Below are 15,822 nucleotides of genomic sequence, written 5' to 3'. Positions count from 1 at the left end.
GGCCGCCAGGCGGCAGCACCACACCAAGCCCGGCGCTCCGACCGCGCCCCGCGGGGAGAAAGGACTCGCCCCCCGGCCCGCCTGGGGCCGCCCGCAGCCGCCGCCGCCGCCGCCGCCGCCGCCTTACGGGGGGGCGGGGGGTGTCACAAGCCTCGTCCTTCTCTGCCCCTGCTCCCGCTCACAGCCCACGCAGCCACAGCCACCGCCTCGCCACCAAAAAGCACCCAAGCGGCTCGAGCATTTCAGTCCTCTGCACTTGACAGCTTGCAGCGGCTGCTGGCCCTTTCTCTCCGCGCCCCCCACCCCAGCACCCAGCCGGGGGACGCAGCACAGGGAACCTGGGTCAATACCTTTGCCTCGCCTCGGCTTTTTTGCCCCCAGAGTAAGCCCCCGGGAGTGCTGGATTCATCTGCATGTGGCATCAGGGGTGGGAGAGTGACACCAGCGAGTCAACAGACCCTGGAGAGATTTTAGTAAAAAAAAAAAAAGAAAAAAAAAAGAAAATAAAAGCGACACCGATGGCATCCTCAAGGCACTGAAAGCTGCTTTGCGTCAGAGGGGCAGCTACCTACGATTATCAGGAAGCGGTGCATGCGAGCAGACCACGGGCAAGCGCGCGATCTGCGAGCGAGCGATACGCTGGCGCCCCTCGGGCTCTGCTGCGGTGCCCGCCCTCTGCTCATCCTGCACACGCACCGGGCTTCCCGCGCAGGGCTTGCCGCTTAAACAAGACGCTGCGCCATGTTACTTACCGCCCTGCCCTGCGGCGTGCAAAGGAACGAGACGTGAAACAGGGAAAGCAAAGGGGCACGGCGGCCCCTCAGCTGGCCGCACCAGACGGCCGTAGAGCCCTGCCAGTTCCCTCGCTGCTCTGGACGGCAGCGCAGCTCCGCGCTCCCTGCCGCTCCCGCCAGCACGCGCGGCACCCGCGCTTGGCCGCCTGCAGCGCGCGAGACTCGGGAGGCTGGAGGGGCCGGTCCGCCGAGGGGGCAGCTGAGCCGCTCGCCTCCTTCGGCTGCTTCATTTGCCGCCTTAAAACAATCGCTTCCACGCTCCCTTTCTTCATTTCAGACCCCTCTCCACATCTCCTGGCCTGCAAGCCATTTGCAGCAAGCAACACGGCTGAAATCCTGTGCTGCTAGACACCTAGCTGTCATCTTGCTCCCACGCCCAAAGGCTTTGGGAACCTGAACCCCCTGCTTGGTTGGGCATCGAGACTGCGAGGCGAGAAACACGCCTGGACTCCACCAAGCCAGGCGCCTGCCACATCGCTCAGCACGGTGCTACGCGGCTGCCTGACCGACACCTTCTGCCGCTAAAACCAGAGCGCGGTTCCCTTCTGAAGAGTCGCCGGCAGCGCGGAGAGTCCCTCGCCTTTCCCTGCGCCAGGTCCCCCGGGAACAGCGTCTCAGTCGGACTGGAGCGTGCAGCAGCCTCCGGTCGTCCCAGCCCCTCGCCCGTCCAGAAAGCGCCTGCCTGTAGCAGCGGCAGAACCGCTGCTGCCCAGAGGGGAAAGGAATGGCTCGGGGCAAAGCTCCCCAGGCTGCCCGTGTCCCGTGCGGAGCTGGGGGTCCAGAAGCAAAGGAGCTATGGGAGGGGGGAGCAGGGGAGCGGGGGCACGAGACCGGAGGGCAGGGGACGCGGGGGGCACGTCACGGGGAAAAAAAAAAACCCGCACGGGGGGAAAAACCTTGTGTGGGGGGACGTTTGGGTGGAGAGCACTTGGGAGGGCGCAGAGACAGGCAGAGGAGGACGGGGGGCAGGAGACGGACACGGACGGACAGCGGCTGTGTGTGGGTAGAAAGGTGCACGGGGGGACACGGGTGGGGATGACCTGCACCAGGGGGTCCGCCCGGCATAATCCACAGCAGATAACTCACCTGGGATAAGCCGCAACGGATAGTCCGCTCCGGAGAAGGAATCCACGCCAGATAATCCCCAGCAATGCCCCTCAAACTGCCAGCGGTTCACCCCAAATTTGGCCCAAATTGGTGCGGGTTTTGCGTTTGGGTTTTTTGGTTTGTTGGCTTGTTTTTTTGTTGTTGTTCTTTTTTGTTTTTTCTTTTACATCATACAAAACTTGGGGGTTTCTGCTTTTCAAAACTATTCAGTTCTGGGGTTTTCCGGCGCTTTTCCACATCATAACAATGGGTCATTTTTGGTTTTCTGCGTTAAAATGGGGGGGGGGGTGGTGTGGTGTGGGTGTGTGCGCGCGCGCTTGCTTTCCAGCTGCACAAATCCAGGCGGATTCGGCTTTCCTGGGAGCCCCAAACCGTGTTGCTCTTGGATATTTTGCTCTTGGACTTGGATATTTTGACACTTTGGTATCTTAGACTTCGGTATCTACTTACAATTCTGTCTATTTAGACTTAGTTATCTGTTTACACTTCCATAGAACCTTTACTTCCATTACACAGACGACCTACTTTGGCTTACTCGGTGACACACGGTAAGCGTAGATACCTCTACCTATCCAGACTTTCTTCTGTTTTCAATTCCTTCATCTACATCATCTCTTTTTGCGTTTTAAACTCCTTTATTTCTTCACATATAGACAAGTTCTTTTTTATTTTAAAACCCTATCTATCTCCATTTAGATTTTTTAATAATTTCTATAACATAGCAGGTACAGGTTTGTATTTTGAAATCCTTTTCTCTATATATATAGAGAGAAATGAATATTATTTTTCAATATATATATATATATATATAAAGGCGAGAGATTTTCCTCTACTGCAATGCCTCGCACACGTATTTCCAGTTTTTAACATTTTTAATCACACACACACACACAGACGAGTTTTCTCTGGGGGGAAACCTCCCCGTGACACCTTCATCCCCCACTCACCTGCTCCTCTGTTTCATCATCACACCCCCCGCCCCCAGGGACGTTGGGGTGCCCCAAATGACATCATCACCCCCCAGGCCCCTCCAACACTTTTTCATCACCCCCCAAAAAAGGCACAAAACAAGGAACACAGCCCCGACCGGCAGCTCGCTACTTTAATAATGCCGTTTACATATGTAGGCGCCCCCCGAAAAGGGGAGCTCCGCCAGAGAAATAAAATGGGGGCAGCCCCCCCAAACGGTTGCAGCCCCCCCCAGCCCCTGTCCCGCAAGCCGGCGGCTGCCCCACGCCGCGGGGGGAGCCTGCCAGGGGACGGTGACGCACCTCTCGCTCAGGCTCGGCTCTGCCGTGCTCCCCCTCCGTTCCCGCGCTGGGACGGGCTCCCCGGGGCAGCGAACCTCCCCGCTCCCTCTTGGCCCGGCACTCTCCCCACCAGACAGCCCTCGCTGACGCACCCGCGGGGCACCCGCCGGAGACAGAGCCAGGAGCCTCCAGGCACGGGGCCGGCCCCTTACCCTCGGGACGCTTCACGACCGGCAGGCCAACCTGGGCCGGGGGGGACCTAGCGAGCATCACGAGACGCCTGCAACGAGACACCTGAAAAACAAAAATCCCAAGCGATATTTCCGCATGTGAAAAAAATAGCACAGCAGCGAGTAGAGGAATTCAGTCAGAGCAAGGGAGAGGAGAGCAGTTGAGCTCAAGGAGGATTCGAGGTAAGCAGGTCAGCTCAAAACACAAGACGTCCTTTAAAAGCTAGAGCGACCTGAACGCTTCCAATCAGCATGAAGACTAACCGGTACGATTCCAAACACGTTCTGCGCGTAAAAGTACGCGCTCTTGCCGGCGTTGGAAAACGTCTCACCCCTTCCTTACGGCACGGCTGCAGGGAGACAACCCTGCGAGGCTGCAGGACAAGGGCGTACCGCAATCAGAATCTACGCTTACAGATCCGCCGCAACAGCTACGGCCCTCGCGCTCCTGCGCATCTTGCTGGCTCGGTCGATAAAGCTGGAAGCGAAGCGTAACGCTTTCGAGGGTAAAAGGAAAACCAGAGGACAAATCGCAGCAATTCGCTTCCTACTAAAAAAGCTGTGCGTGTGCTTATAGACATCCAATAAAAATACTTCTACTGGAGAAGGGCTGGATTGTCCTTTTGCGTTAATTTAACTTGCACAGCTGTGAATCGATACCAGCAGATTATCTGTCTCCAAGATACGCAGTTATCATTTGACCAGGGGTTTTTTGCGCCTTACGTCATTAGGAGCGACATCTGGCCAGCCGCGCTGCCCGAGAGAGATGCTACTGAACTGCCAGGGAAACGCACCCTTGAAAGCCAGACAGAAAGAAAAGTACTTCAGAGCACTCCGTCAAACGAGCGGGGGGGGGGGGGGAAAACCCGTAACGTTCAGTTGCCTCTCCTGGTCAACGTTTAGAACAAATACCTAACGGCTCAAATACACCTAAGCAATTGTACGCCACAGCTAGTTGGCAGTTAAAGTTGAAACAACGCCACAGCTAGTTGGCAGCTGCAGGTGAAACAATGCAAGGCAGTTTGTATAGACAATTTTAACTTTTTTTTTCTTCCTAAAGTGACATCTAGGGTAGAAAAATCAGTGAGAGAAGAGATCCCCCATACGGTTTTACTTTGCGGGCGGAATCCAATCCCCGGGGCTGCAATGCCTAAGGCTACCAAAAAGGACCGGCAGATTTGCTAACGCTTTTGGCTGCACCGAAGCACGCAGAGGAACGCGTGTTGATGACATCTCGGCTGTTGCACCTGAGAACCAGCGATGCCATCGACTTCCGGAAGACGTGCTGTGCTCGGCTCTTTGGAAGCAAATGGACTTTTCTTTCTTTTTTTTTTTTTTTTTTCTTTTTTTTTTTTTTTAAGAGAGCGGAAAGTCTCGCTGCTGCTGACTTCTACTGCCAAGCGCATCATCTCTGAAGATCCCCACTCTGATGGGGAGTTCATAAAACACAACTTCTTTGAATGAGAAAGACTTCCATTCTGGAAAATCTCTTTCCAACTGAAGTAAGAAACCACACGCTGTAGGTTAAGGAAAAAGGACGCTGCCGAAGCAGTAACTCACCAAAACCACGTCAGGACTCGCTGTCGCTACTTACAAGGCTGGCAATGCTTCTCGGGAAAGCGACGCCGATTCCTCCTCTTTTGTCCACGTCTCTCCTTGGACCTGGATCGCTTTTAGTACGGACGCTAGTATCTCAGTAAGCTTTTCAAGTACTACTCTAAGATATTTTCAAAACTTACTGACTGAAAAAGCACACAACAGACGATCCCTCAGAAACATCTGTAACGCGACGCTTCCCGGACACGTCCGCGCTTTAAGCTACGACGGCAAGATAAGCAGGGCTCAAGAAACGCCATGCCGATGAGGCGACGCGTTCGAGACCCTCGGGAGGCTTACCGAGGGGCCCCATGATCACCAAGAGCTACGGAAACATCAAGACCCGAGAAAGCCAGGGTACGAGACACAGAAGACAGACTACGCAAAAGCAGAACGCACAGACACAGGATGGAACCGCCCTGCCCAGCCAACGTCAGCAGCGTGCTAAGAACAGTAACCCGGTCCTTTTCCCTTCCCAAAGGAGACTGCTCCTGGACAGGCCTCTCCCCGACACCAACTTTATAACCCCTCCCTGCAATTCCTATCCTTGATACCTCCTCAGCCCTCACCCCGCAACTGAGCTTTCAGAGGGCCAGGGATCTGAATCCACCCTCAAAAAAGAAAAAAAGAAAACCACCACACACCTAACTAGAACATTCCTGCACTCGCTCAGTTCCTCTTCATTATCTAAAAAAAAAAACCGAAAAACAAAAAACAAAAAACCCCAAAACCTCCCAACCCAAAAACCCACAGCACACTAACAAACTAAAACACAGTGCTGGTATTCAGCATCGGTCTGGTTACTGCCAACCGCTTCTGCGACACCCTCCTCCTCAAAAGCACCGCACCGCTCTGCTCCCCTGCTCCACGCCTGTTCTCAAGAAAGATGCTGCGGCTGTCGCTCGGTGCGCCTAGGATGCCAGGAGACACAAAGTTCCCGTGGCGCTCGGGTGAAATAGCCAGCCCCGTGTGCCTCCCCTCTACCACCCAGCTCACCTCAACTTCTCGGCCGATTCTCAAGGCAGCCAGCACAGCTCCCACAGAACCAAACGGGAAATGATTAACCAACATGCCATTTCATACTTTACTATTAAATGACGACCCGGCTGACAACCACCTCGCCTCCTCCAGCCGCTCCTCAGCGGGAAGCTACGCCCCCTCCGAGGCTGTTAAAAGGGAGGACCCTAAGGAAAGAGAACAACTCCTTGAAAACTAAAGACAGGGAACGGGATAAAAGCAAAAAACTTCAATAATGACGGGAATTAGGGCAACAAAGAGAAAAAAATGAAAACCGGGGACAGTGAACTAAAAGAGAGACGTAGGAAGACAATTGAAGAAGCAAAGGTACTAATAGAGACAAGGAAGAATTAAAAAAGGGAAACGGCAAACGGAATACAAGTAGACAGAAGCTTTTGTCGTGGTTTAACCCCAGCCAGCAGCTAAGCACCACACAGCCGCTACGGGGGAGAAAATTGGAAGGGTGGAAGTCAGAACACTCGTGGGTTAAAGGAAGAACAGTTTAACAATTGAAGGAAAAGACAACAGAATAGTAGTAATAGTACTAGTAGTAATAATAATAAACCAATAACAGTATACAAAGCAAGCGATTCACTCTACAGGTGCTCACCACTCGCCGACCGATGCCAAGCACGTCCCCGAGCAGCGATCGCTGACTCCTGGCCAACGACCCCCCGTTTCCCTACCGAGCGTGACGTCACACGGGAGGGAACAGCGCTTCGGCCGGCGCGGGTCAGCTGAGCTGGCTGTGGCGCCTCCCAGCTTCTGGCGCACCGGGCAGAGCACGGGAAGCTGAAAGGTCCTTGAGCGGTGTAAGCGCTACTTAGCGACAAACAAAACGTCAGTGCGTTACCAACATTGTTCTCATCCTCAATCCAAACCGCAGCACTGTGCCAGCTACTTGGCCCAGCCCCATCTTCGCTTCATGGGTCCCACCTGGGCTGCCCTAGCTGGAACCCATCAGGAACTGAGGCCATCACCCCAGCCCCACAGCACATCACTGCGTCCCCTGGACCCAACCGCAGCCGCTCACCCAGAGGCCAGGGGCTGGAAACACATCTGGGGTCACAAAGGAGGCAGCAAATGTTTGTTCCTTCACGCCCATCAGAAATCCCAGCAACGAGCTGGTTACGAGGCTCGGTGCCCAAAGGCAGCGGGACAGAGGGAAAAGAGGGACGAGGAAAGCAGAAGGAAGGATGGAGGGAGGTAGAGAAGAGGGGTAGGACAGGGAGCCAGAAAACGGGATACTGGGAACAAGAGAGGGACGGGGAACCGCACAAGGGTGTTGAGAGAGAGAGAAATGGAGTGCAGCGAGGAGGAGGATGGGGAGATCCCACAGGAACAGGGAGCAACAGGGGGCAGGGGAGAGAGACAGAAGGGACCGAGCGGGACAACAGGAACAGCAGAGAGGGACAGAGAGAATAAGAGACACGCAGGCAGCGGCGGGGCGGGGCGGATCGAGGGAAGTACAAAAGGGGGAAAAAGCAAAAAGAATTAAAAAAAAGTGACAGGAAGTTGGATAGAGGCAGTCACAGAAATAGAAATTAAAAAGCAACAAACATAGGCAAGAATTAAAAATTAGAGAATGTAAGACAGAGCGAGAAATAGAAAGGGAACAGGACAGAGAGGCAGGACATGTAAAAAATTGTTAAAGGGAGCTACGTAGAGGGAGATTTGAAAGGGAAAATAAAAACCAATGGACTACAGGAAACACAGGAAAGAAAAATGGGACAGGGAACTAGATAAATGGAGAGATAGAAATAAGACGTTAAAAGCAACATGGTACGTGACAGGAAAGCATTAAGAATAAGGGAAAGGGAACTAGATAAATGGAGACATAAAAAGAAAATTTTAAAAGCGACAGGGTAAGGAAAACCAGACAAAATTAAAAACAGGGAGAGCAAACTGCGTAAAAGATGAGAGAGAGAAAAATTCAAAAAGGATGGGACAGGAAAGAATTAAAAAACAGGGATAGGGACCTTGATAAAAGTAGACCTAGAAGGAAACTTGAAAATGCCAAGAGGTACAGCACAGTCAGCAAAGAACTAAAAACAGGGACAGCAAACCAGATTACATATGGAAACAAAATTTTAAAAGCCGAGGGATAAAGAGAGGGGAAAATGAAAAAAATAGAGATGGCAATCTAAAGAGAGACATACGAAGAAAAGAGATGAAGTGAAGCACAGGCTGGAGGACAGACAGGAAAGCATTAACAAATAAGCGCATTGGATGGGATAAAATTAGACATCGGAAAAATAAAAGCCACGTCTCTTAGGAAAGACAAGAAAAAACTACCAAATAAAGAAAGGGGGACAAAGAGAGAGACGCATACAAAGTAAATTTTAAAAGCAACGGGGTACACAACAGACCGAAAACTATTAAAAAGTAAGGATAGGGAGCTTGATCAAAGTAGATGTAGAAAGAAAATTTCAAAAGCAACTGGGTAGAGGACAAACAGAAAGAAAATTAAACACAGAGGCAGCAAACGAGATAAAAGTAGACATAGAAACAAAAATTTTAAAGCCGAGGTACTAAGACAGGAAAGAATTAAAGAAATAGCAACAGCGAACCAAACAAATGCAGAGAGACAGAAATTGTAAAAAGCGACCGCGCTAAGGAAAGATGAGAAATAATTAAAAAATAATGACAGTGAACGGAATAAAGGTAGAAAATTTTTAAAGCAACAGAGTTTAGGGAAATAGAGGAAAAAATTTAAAAGTAGGGGCACTGAACTGAAACGGGGACATAGGAAGAAAATTGAAAATCAAAGGCACTAAGGAAATAATTAAAAATAAAGACATCGAAGGGAAAAATGTAGACAGGGAAAGAACGTTTTAAAAGTGATGGGTATGAGGGAAATAAAGGGAAAAATTAAAAGATAGGGACAGCGAACTAAAACAGATGTGGAAAGAAAATTTAAAAAGCAACGGCACGAATGAAAGAAAAAGAAATAATTTTTTAAACAACAGCAAAGGGAATAAAAGTGGGCATAGAAAGAACATTTAATAAGCAGAGGGGAGCTAGGGGAATAAAGGGGAAAAATTGAAAAATAGGGACAGCAAACTCAGAGATGGAGAAAGAACATGGAAAAAGCGAGGGCACTAAGGACAGACAAGAAATTATGAAAAGAAAAGACAGCAAAATAAAGACTGCAAAGGGAATAAACGTAGACAATTTTAAAAGCGACAGGGATTAGGGAAATCAAGGGAAAATTATGAGATAAGGAGAGCAAACTAAAACAGAGATGTAAAAATAAAATTTTTAAAGTGACGGCACTAAGACAAGAAATTATTAAAAAAATTCAAAGGTAATAAAAGTAGGCATAGAAAGAAGATTTAATAAGCAGAGGGGAATTAGGGAAACAAAGGGAAAAATTAGGAAATAGGGACAGTGAACTAAAATAAATGCAGAAAGAAACTCTAAAAAGCAAGGGCACTAACCAAAGACAAGAAATTATTAAAAGACAAGACAGCAACATAAAGACAGTGAACGAGGTAAAAGTAGAAAAATCTGAAAAGCAAGGGGGATTAGGGAAATAAAATGGAAAAATTTAAAAATAGGGACTGAACTAAAACCGAGATGTAGAAAGAAAAGAAATAATTAAAAAATAAAGGCATCAAAAGTAAGAAAAGTAAGCATAGAAAGAACATTTTCAAAGGGGGCGATAAGGGAAAAATTAAAACATAGAGACAGCAGGCTAGAACAGATTAAAATAGAACATCTAAAAAGCAAAGGAATTAAAGAAAGGCAAGAAGTAATTAAAAGAACAGCATAATAAAGACTGGGAACGGCATAAAAGAAAATTTTAAAAAGTAACGGGGATTAGAGAAATAAATGGAAAAATTAAAAAATAGTGGCAGTGAACTTAAAGAGATGGAGAAGGAAAATTTAAAAAGTGAGGGCACTATGGAAAGACAAGAAATAATTGAAACATAAATACAGGGAAATAATGACAGCTACTGGAACAAAAGGAGACAGAAAACTTTAAAAGAAACTGTGATTAAGGAAATAAGGATAACATTCAAAAATAGCATCACTGAACTACAATGGAGATGATGAAAGAAAATCTAAAAAGCGATAGCACTAAGGAAAGACAAGAAAGGACAATCAAAAACTAACAGCAGCAAACGGGATAAAAGTAGAACATTTTAAAAGCCAAAGGACGGCGAAAGGAAAGAACTAAAAAATAGCAGCAGTGAACTACAATGCAGAAATAAAAAAAAAAAAAAAATGCACTAAGGAAATACAAGAAATCATTCAAAACTACAGATGGTGAACAGGAGAAAAGTGGGCAGAGAAAGAAAATTTGCAAAGCCATGAGCATTAGGGAAGAGAAGGGGAGGGAACTAAAAACTAGGGACAGCCAACTAAAGGCAGAGCAAGAAAATTTAAAACGGGAGGGCCCTAAGGAAAGACAAGAAATAATTAACTAGAGCACAATAAAGACAGCAAAGGGGATAAAAGGAGACAGAAAATTTAAAAGCAATGGAGATTAAAGCCATATTGAGCAAATGAAAAAACGGCGATGGCAAACTATAAGGAAAATAAGGAAAAAATTAATCGAAACTGTGAACTAAAAGAGAGATGTAGGATTAAAAAATTGTAAAAGCAATGGCAGTAATGAAAAACAAGAAAAAATAATTAACATCTCATGACAGCAAAGGAGATAAAAGTAGAAAATTTTAAAAACCAATGATCAAGATTAAGAAAGGAAAAAAGGAAAACCCAAATATTAAGATTAAGAAAGGAAAGCACTAAAAAATAGTGACAGCTAACTACAACACAGACATAAATAGACATTTTAAAAAGCAAAGGCACTAAGGAAAGACAAGAAATCATTAAATAATAAAGACAGTGAACAGGACAAAAGTAGGCATAGAAAGAAAACTAAAAGAAAAAGAAAACAAACTAAGAGAGAGCTGTGGAAAGAAAATTTTAAAAGGTAGGGCACTAAGGAAAGACAAAAAAATAATTAAAGATAAATACATCAAAATAAAGACAGGAAATGGTATAAAAACAGACAAACTTTTAAAAGCAATGGTGATTAAGGAAATAAGGAAAAAATTTTAAAATCCCATTGGTGAACTAAAATGGAGATGGAAAAGAAGATTTAAAAAGTGATGGCACTAAGGAAAAACAAGAAAGAATAATTAAAAATCAATGACAGCAAACAAGATGCAAGTAGAAATTTTAAAAGCCAAAGGATTAAGAGAGGAAAGCAGTACAAAGTAGCAACATTGAACTACAATGCAGACATAGACAGAAATTTTTAAAAGCGACAGTGCTAAGGAAAGACAAGAAATCATTCAAAATAAAGACAGTGAACGGAATAAAAGGAGGCATAGAAAGAAAACTTAAAAAGCAATCAGCATTAGGGACAGTGCACTAAAACAGAGATGCAGAAACAAAATTTTAAAAAGCAAGGGCACTAAGGAAAGACAAGAAATAATTGGGAAAATTAAAAAACAGGACATCAGGAAGTGATTTAAAAGCCCGCCTCGGTGAACTAAAACGGAGACGGAAAAAACGGAAAAAGACAGAAAATTATTTTTGAATCATTTATATAATACAGCAGATATAGGTTTGTATTTGGAAATCCTTCTTTTTATATATATATATATGAATTCTGTATATATACATATGAATATTATTTATTTATATATATATATATATATATATATATATAAAGGCGAGAGATTTTTCTCTACTGCAATGCCTCACACCCGTATTTACAGTTTTGAACGTTTTTAATCACACACACGAATTTTCGAGGCCGATTCCTCCTCTTTTGTCCACGTCTCTCCTTGGACCTGGATCGCTTTTAGTACGGACGCTAGTATCTCAGTAAGCTTTTCAAGGACTACTCTAAGATATTTTCAAAACTTATTGACTGAAAAAAGCACACAGCTTCTATGACGAAAACAAAGCCTGTTTCTTCTGAACGCCTGAACTCTTACAAACGGCGTCTTTCCTCTTTTAGGACGCAACTATTTTCCCGATATCATTTCCTAGTAAGCGCACAGAAACAGAAGATTGCGCTTTCAGGAAGGCAAAATAAACGGAGGGAAGTCGGCTTTGCACAGGCAGAACACGCTCCAGCGCAGACCTTCTTTTCCTTTTAGGATCTGCGTTAAAATAGTTCCTAGAAAAACTACAGAAGGAAGGAGAGCTGGCGCATTCTTGACGTTAACTTTGAAGTCCATGCTACAAGCGCCTTAGGAAAAACGCGGACACGCATCGCGGACGTACCTTGTACTCGCAGACCGCTACGCAGCCTTTCCGTCCGTCTTGCGCTTTCACGGCAGAAGAAAGGGCGACCACGGTGAAACGGCGGCAGCTGACACTCTGCTGAGAGAGGAAAAAAAACCTGTAGCATAAAGCTGGGGAGGAGTCCCAAGCTGCCCGGTTTTGTGAAGTCTTGCGAAGGCTACAGCCGAGCAAAGGAAAAAATAGCCGTTTGGAACATAGTGCCAAACAACATTCGGCAATAAAACTCGGAGGCGTTTGACACGCGCCCATTTTTTGGTAACTTGCTATTTGCTTCCTGTTATCGTTGTTCTTCCTTCAGAACCTCTACTTGGAGCCAACTTCTTTGCTATCCGTTCAAGCGTTTCCCTTCCTGGTATTACTAGCACACGGGCCCAGGCAAGTCCCTGAACTGCTCTTCCGAACTTCTCCAAACGACAATTACAGCCACGAAAGAGGACTTCAAGAGAGGAAAAGGAGAGGCCGGGCAGCAAAAGAGCTCTGCAGGCTGCCACCAGTCAACATTCCACTCTTTTTTTTTCTTTTTTTTCTTTTAAATCCACCCCCCGCCCCCAAATACAAACAAAAAAACCCCATGACCTTGTATTTTTTTTCCTTTGGGAGCTCACCCCTGTCTCAGCACAGTGTCCTCCACAGAGCAGGAAGCGCAGACGATCTGTATCCCGATTTGCACGCGACGAATCCGTGTTCAGAAGAAATAGGCCAGATCTGTAAGACCGGTGTTATTTTGGGGGTTTTAACAATCACAACGCAATTGCATCGACCGACGCGTTTGTGAGAAAACTCCTTAACTTCTAAACGTAGCACCTCCTTGGGTAAAAAAACGTGTGCGAGACTGAAAAAAAGGGATGATTCAGAGCTCCCGCTCACGATGGAGCCGTGGCGAAAGGAATGAAAGTGAAGACAAACAGCAGCAACACGAAGTGAAATTCGGCTTTAATTCTAGGCACGTGCTTAAGAGACTCTCCAAGCCCACACCTCAATCCTAGGAGCGACTAGCCCTTTTCTGGAAGGACAAACTTTGTTACTTCAAAGTCCTAGACCGAAGGCTCCACGGAACAGAACGTGCACCGAGCCACAGGCCACCGTGCCATCGACGCTCTGATGGCAAAGAAAAACCAAGGAAAACTAAAGTTTAAAGATCGGTTTCCATCGCGTTTCATTCCTGACGTTTCCACTGGCACCTAGGTGCTCCAAAATGAACTCTACTGACACCGCATGTTACTAACAATTTAGTTCTGCGTATCAAAACAACAGGCTATTTCCAGCTCGCCCATCAAAGTAGCACGACCGACCAGAAGAGAAACACCGGACCCTAAAGAAGGGAACAGGCAGCTCTTCATTTCTCCTAGAGGAAAGTCTGTTCTTTTGCCCGGAAGGCAAACAGCCGAAACTGCCAAGGGAGCACTGCAGGAACGCGGCGCGCTCTCTCAGCTGCAATTTGTCATCGGCTTTTCTGCACGGGCAGCGGCTTTGCCTTTCCTCTGGCTTTGATGTGGCGCCCCTGGAGCGTCCTTGACCCGGCAAGGGTTTCTCCCCGCTCCCGCAGCCCCAGACACGCGATTACCTGAGCGCCGAGCGGAATCACCCACGCGGGATTTTCTTCCCGGGACGCAGAAGGTGACGCTGGGAAAGGAGGAGGCAAAAAAGGAAGCGGTTTGTCCGGCAGCCACGGCCCTAGAAACTACACCTCCCGGCATGCCCCGGGGAACCAACGTGGCCGACCAAAAGCCCCGGATGCCAGGGGACGCAGCCCTCCGTGCTTTGGGATCCTGCGGGGACACCGTTCACCGCGCCACCGCCGCACGTGGAAGCCCCGCCGAGCCCCCAGCGCGGCTCCCCCCCGCCGCCCGGCCCCGGAGCGGAGCGGCGCGGCTCGGCGCCCCCCGCCCCGCACCGGCGCGGCGCCCGCCCAACTCCGGGCTCACCTCGCCACCGGCCCCGACCCGACGCGCCCCGCCCGCCCGGCTCCCACACGGCACCGAACCCTCCCCGCTCCGTGCCTCCCGCCGGCCCGCCGCTCCCCCGCAGGCAAGGGAAAGGAGGAGGCAAAAAAGGAAGCGGTTTGCCCGGCAGCCACGGCCCTAGAAACTACACCTCCCGGCATGCCCCGGGGAACCAACGTGACCGACCAAAAGCCCCGGATGCCGCGAGACGCAACCCTCCGTGCTTTGGGACCCTGCGGGGACACCGTTCCCCCCGCCGCCGCCGCACGTGGAAGCCCCGCCGAGCCCCCAGCGCGGCTCCGGGCAGCCCCCGCCAACACCTCCGGCTGCCCGCCCCCGCCCGGCGCCGACGCGGCGCGGCGCCCCCCGCCGCCCGGCCCCGGACCGGCGCGGCTCGGCGCCCGCCCGGCCCCGGAGCGGCGCGGCTCGGCGCGGCAGCCCCCGCCCCGGAGCGGCGCGGCTCGGCGCGGCGCCCCCCGCCGCCCGGCCCCGGAGCGGCGCGGCTCGGCGCGGCGCCCCCCCGCCGCCCGGCCCCGGAGCGGCGCGGCTCGGCGCGGCGCCCCCCGCCGCCCGGCCCCGGAGCGGCGCGGCTCGGCGCGGCGCCCCCCCGCCGCCCCGCCCCGGAGCGGCGCGGCTCGGCGCGGCGCCCGCCGCCCGGCCCCGGAGCGGCGCGGCTCGGCTCGGCGCGACGCTCTCCCGCCGCCCGGCCCCGGCGCGGCTCGGCGCTGCCCCGCCGCCCGGCCCCGGCGCGGCTCGGCGCTGCCCCGCCGCCCGGCCCGCACCGGCGCGGCGCCCGCCCAGCATCGAACCAGCGCGGCTCAGCTCGGCGCGGCGCCCCCCGCCGCCCGGCCCCGGAGCGGCGCGGCGCCCCCCCGCCGCCCGGCCCCGGGAAGCCCCACCCGCCCGGCTCCCACACGGCACCGCACCCTCCCCGCTCCGTGCCTCCCGCCGGCCCGGCCGCTCCCCCCCCAGGCACCGCCGCCCTTCTCGGGACTTTCCCCGCTCACCTCCTCCCTGCCTGCAGCCGCAGCCGGGCTCCCGCTGGCCCCTCCGCGGGGGGAAGCTCCACCCACGGCGCGATGCCCGCCCCCGATGCACCTCGCAGGCGCTGGCGAAGCTCCGCCCTCCCAGCGGAAAACCCCGCCCTCTGCAGCCAAGCTCTGCCCTGCACACAGCACGCATGCGCCGGTGAAGCTCCGCCCCCTCGGCAAAGCTCCACCCTCCCATGGCAAAGCTCCGCCCCCCGCAGCAAAGCTCCGCCCCTGAGACAGCGCGCATGCGCAGACAAAGCTCCGCCCTTCACAGCAAACCTCCGCCCTCCCACGGCAAAGCTCCGCCCCCCGCAGCAAAGCTCCGCCCCTGAGACAGCGCGCATGCGCAGACAAAGCTCCGCCCTTCACAGCAAACCTCCGCCCTCCCACGGCACAGCTCGCGCCCCCCGCGGCAAGGCTCCGCCCCCGACGCATCGCGCATGCCCTGGTCAAGCTCCGCCCTCACCCGGCAAAGCTCCGCCCTCACCCGGCAAAGCTCCGCCCCCCCGCGGCAAGGCTCCGCCCCCGACGCATCGCGCATGCGCTGGTCAAGCTCCGCCCTCACCCGGCAAAGCTCCGCCCTC

General features: G+C 51.2%; 1 long non-coding RNA gene across 1 annotated transcript; it reads right to left on the bottom strand.

The window, feature by feature from the left end:
• Positions 1-11,714: 11,714 nt before the first annotated feature.
• On the bottom strand, positions 11,715-15,427 carry LOC148049996 (uncharacterized). The gene is made up of 3 exons (XR_015701801.1): positions 15,215-15,427; positions 12,870-12,969; positions 11,715-12,339 (listed from the first exon to the last, which is right to left on the bottom strand). It is a non-coding gene; the product is annotated as an uncharacterized LOC148049996 (long non-coding RNA).
• Between the last annotated feature and the right edge of the window lie 395 nt (positions 15,428-15,822).

The sequence above is a fragment of the Nipponia nippon genome, unplaced genomic scaffold (assembly GCF_047370975.1).
Source record: "Nipponia nippon isolate SJK-2023a ecotype South Korea unplaced genomic scaffold, ASM4737097v1 scaffold_99, whole genome shotgun sequence".
Lineage (NCBI taxonomy): Eukaryota > Metazoa > Chordata > Aves > Pelecaniformes > Threskiornithidae > Nipponia > Nipponia nippon.
This window is presented reverse-complemented; position numbering and strand designations above follow the sequence as displayed.